Source organism: Corylus avellana, chromosome ca1, assembly GCF_901000735.1.
Source record: "Corylus avellana chromosome ca1, CavTom2PMs-1.0".
NCBI classification, from domain to species: domain Eukaryota; kingdom Viridiplantae; phylum Streptophyta; class Magnoliopsida; order Fagales; family Betulaceae; genus Corylus; species Corylus avellana.
In genome coordinates, this window is record NC_081541.1 from 45,693,482 (window position 1) to 45,698,305 (window position 4,824).

General features: G+C 34.5%; 1 pseudogene; it reads left to right on the forward strand.

Annotated features, from left to right (window-relative positions):
• Positions 1 to 4,393, forward strand: part of LOC132180381 (uncharacterized) — an 11,267-nt pseudogene extending 6,874 nt beyond the window's left edge.
• Positions 4,394 to 4,824: the final 431 nt, after the last annotated feature.

A 4,824-nucleotide genomic window follows, 5' to 3' on the forward strand; every position in this document is an offset into this window, starting at 1 on the left:
CCGATCCCAAGAAAACAATAGGAAGCACTCAAAGTTTGAAAATTCCATGCCACAAGTGGTGTTTAGGTCCATATGCAGACGTTTTAAGGCTGAAAAGGATGCACGCCAACAATAAGTCAACAAAGTTGTACATAAAAATGAACATGTAAAATATAATTCGAAGTACGAGAAAAGCGTTAACTGCTATAAAGTCAAGCAGAGAGACAGAGAGAGAGAGAGAGAGAGAGAGAGAGAGGATGAGTGGAGCAGAGAAGGTGGTGTGCGTGACTGGAGCTTCAGGCTACATAGCTTCATGGGTGGTGAAGATCCTTCTTCAACGTGGGTATACTGTCAAAGCTACAGTTCGTGATCCAAGTCAGTGCTGTCTCTCTCTATTTTGTGTCTCATCGTCTTATTTTTTTTATAAAAAAACAAAAAAAAACTTTTTTGATTGTGTCAGGCAATGTTTTAGTGTAATATAAATTATGGGTTCTACTCTGAAATTCCCATATAAATTTTCATGTTTTTTTGTTAGCATTAAGGTTCTTTGCTTTTGAGATGAGCTATATATAACATATTGATGTGGTTTCTGATTAATGAACTGTCAATCCTTGGAAAGAATGATAAATTTATGAGTTAAAAAAATCCATCAAATAAATTTTCTAGCTTTGACACCAGTTTTTGCTATGAGTGTGAGAGCACTAGTAGGTAGGACCTGACCTTGGTTTTTTCTTAAATATAGGGAACCAAGCTATAGCTTCCCTTATCATTTTCCTACATCATTTAAATATTTTTTTAAAATTAAATGATAGGGAAAAGAGAAAGGAAAGACAAACTATTTAAATATTTTTTCAAATAAATACCAGATAAAAGAAAAAGTTTTTTTATATTAAAATAATATTAAGAGAGCGAAAAGTGCTACCCTAAATCTAGGGTAGCACTTTTGCTTCCCTTGGTATTCCTTTGGTTTAGGAAACACCAAGGGAGTCTAATTCAGGTGATTTCTTAGTAGTTTTTCCTATATTTATGGAAGCTGCTGCTAGTCCTCTTATATATACGGCACAAACTAGTTATTTTGAAATTTTAGACCGATCGGTTTGGTTCAATCGTATTTTAGAAGAACTTTACCCCCAACGTTGAACAAGGTTTTTTAGAATAGAAAAATGAGTATCACTATACTAAAAACTATAGACAATTTTCCTCGAAAATTTTTACCAACTCAGTCTATTAATGTGGCATTTGTCCTTAGAAAATGTGTATCTTGTTCTAAGGATTAATGCCAATTTAATAAACTGGGTTGGAGAAAATTTTTGTCCTGAAACTAGTTGTTTGGATTCCATTTTGTAACCAAAAAGTGGAAACCAAGTGTTAAACCAACCTATGTTTGTACTAAAAGTACATGCGTGTTATTTTTAATTTTGTTTTTGTTTTTATTTTTTTTAGTAAATCGGAGAAGGAGAAGGTGGGAGGATCAGGCATATAAGCAAACTCCCAAGTGCACCTAAAAAAGATCACTCTAGCATGGCTAATCTTGTATAGGATGTAACGGTAGATTTACCTAGTCTGTTCACAATAGTATTTCATATGTAGTGTGTTGTTGTTATTCCTTACTCTTAATTATTATTATTTTTCATTCAAAGCTTGATACTAACAATTAATTTAGCATTCCAATTGAAATTTCTGCAAATATATTCCACAGATGATCCAAAGAAAACAGAGTGTTTACTTGCACTTGATGGAGCTAAAGAAAGACTTCAGTTATTCAAAGCAAGTTTATTGGAAGAAGGATGTTTTGATCCTGTAGTTGATGGATGCCAAGGCGTTTTTCATATAGCATCCCCTGTTTTTTCCATGGCCAATGATGACCCACAGGTTCACCCCATGACATTATTTTTATTGCCTATGCAATGTGTAAGGGATACAATGTTCTAATTTTTGCTGCAAATTTGGTGAATGCTTGTTTGTATTTAGTGATTTAAAACAGCCCCCCTAAAATCCTCCACCCCAATTTTGCGGGCTTCCCCAAAGAAAAAAAAACTTTTTAGAGACAGGTTCTGCCTCAAACAATGGCAATGAACTGCCTCTATTTTCCAGAGGGAATCTCTACTCCTAGGAAGGATACAATTGTCAAGGCTTTTACAAAATCTGATCAATTTTTATTTCTCACCGTAGCTTAAATGAAGAGAATGTTTCATCTTCACAACTTTGTCAATCTGCAATTGCATTTTCTCAACTTTGTTATCAACAATCATTGAATGTAGTACTCTTAGGTTTTAAGTTATGAAAGTTCAGAGAAATGCTAGAAACTACATTTTTTGCCAACAACTATCCCACACTGCTAATGTGGCAGTCCAATCAACCATGGGATTTTTTTATTTTTTATTTTAACAAAGACTGATCTAAGAGTTGGTTGCCACATTAGCATTGTAGGATAGTTGTGAGATAAAAATGTGGTTTCTAGCCTTACTCATTAGTCAACACTAGGTAGCCTAGGTTTATGAAAATGATACACATAAGACATCAGAGAAGTTTCACCTTGTAATGCATAACGCAATTATTGCTTGATAAAACTGTTGAATAGCATGTATTCAATTGTCCAATAGCTTTTGATAGCTTAGTTTAATAAATCTATGCTTTTGGTAGCTTAGTTTAATAAATCTATTCTTGTGGGAGCTACTTCCACATTTTGTCTCATGGTTCAGTCAGAAATAATTGATCCAGCAGTGAAGGGAACTCTTAACGTTCTTAGATCATGTTCAAAAGTTCCTTCTATCAAGAGAGTGATTATAACATCTTCTATGACTTCAGTTATGTTCAACGGACAACCTTTGACCCCTGATGTAGTTGTGGATGAGACTTGGTTTTCAGATCCAGTTATATGTAAAGAGGAGAAGGTATGTATATGTGCTATTCAATAGCTCTTAATATCGCCTTTTCAAGTTTATCTTTATTTGCACTCTTATATACTGTTGATATGAAGATACTGGTAATGAAAGAACTAGAGTGTTATTTTAGTGAAGAGGAAATGTCAGAGAATAGCAGCAGCCATACTTTTTCTTTTATCCAAATTGTCTTTGTTATTACCTAGCTTTCTCTGTGAGCATATCCATGTCAGCTTCTAGATTCTTTTGCTTTGGAAAATGCTACATTTACCAAATTTTTCCTACGAAAGTTGGTTCTCAAATGATGTGTCACCATCCCATGAGATCTATTATTTTGTGAATTGTGTCATCATCTCATGGGATGGTGACACATCATATGGGAAGCAATTTTGGGGAGAAAATTTGGTGAGTATAGCATTTCTCTTTTGCTTTTTCTTGTAATCATACTCTGCCAAATATTTTCAGATGTAATCGTTCTAACTAGCTTTGATTTTATTTTCAGCGCTGGTATCATCTCTCAAAGACCTTAGCTGAGGAGGCTGCTTGGAAGTTTGCTGAAGAGTGTGGCATTGACTTGGTAGTAATAAACCCAGGCTTTGTTCTTGGTCCAGTCATACAGCCAACTCCTACTTTTAGTACTGACGTATTTCTGAAGCTTTTGAATGGTACTCTTTTGTAACTAATTAATGAGCATTATCTGTATTGTGTTTCTTTCTACAAAAGTTATTAATATTCAAGTGCATTTATATATTGTTTATTTTATATGTAGGTTTTATGAATTTTATGAGACTTAGTAGCAACATATTAGGGTTTCTGCAGTTCCAATTAAAAATTTGGACTTCCATAACTTCCAGATCTTTTAGTATGACCAGGAGTTGCCTGTAGAAATTTGCGTTTAACTCTATTTGCCTTCAGAAATTTACTGACCTTCCAGCCACATCATTCCGTATCAGTTAACCTTTTCTGTTTCTTCTTCTTCTTTTTTTCTTTTTTTCTGGCTGCAGGAAACCCAGCATTTCCTGGTGGAATTTATAGATGTGTTGATGTTAGAGACGTTGCACATGCACATATTCAGGCATTTGAGATTCCTGCTGCTAGTGGCAGATATTGTTTAGTTGAAAGAGTTGCACACTATTCAGAGGTTCTGAAGATACTGCACAAACTTTACCCAAGTTTGCATCTACCTGAAAAGTGAGTACATAGATGTTGCGTCTAACAAAATGATCAGTTTAGTTAAGAATTTGCATTTATCAACCAAAATCATTGTTACATTCATAAAAAATATTGAAAAGAGTCGCATATATATGTTTATCAATTTTGGCAGATTTGAAGATGACAAGCCTTTGCTGCTGGTCCACAAGGTTTCCCAAGACAAAGCCAAAAGTTTGGGTATTAGCTTCACTCCTTTGGAAGTGACTCTTGGGGACACTGTTGAAAGCTTGAAGGAAAAGGGCTTCCTCACTGTCTGAATAATGTTGCTAAAAGGGAACCCCACGCAAATTGTTATCAACCTGTTCAGTTTGGCAAGAATAAAATATTTGGCATCTTTCCTTTCCAATATTGTAATCTCTTAAGAGAAAAATTTGGGAGTATCTGTTCTTTCAAATAATGTAATCTCTTAGGAGAAAACTAGGGATATGTGGTTTTTGGTTTGGAGAATCTTGAACGAAAGGTAATTACTTTTATTAGTTGTATGTGGTGTTTGGTTTGGAAAATCTTGAACAAAAGGTATTGTACAATTTCTTTAGCATATTTCATCTTAGTATGAAATTTAGGGGCTTTGGCTCCCTCAAGCTCAGAGTAACCAAACTATTTTCTATTTGATTTTCTATTTGATTTTCTCATCACCACAGGTCCTAAACCTTCTAATACCACTAGGTCCATTCTGAGCTTCATTTTGGATAGGGTTTGCTAGTCTTGAGGTGTTTTGAATAATGAAACCTGTCAATCCATCTTTTGCTTC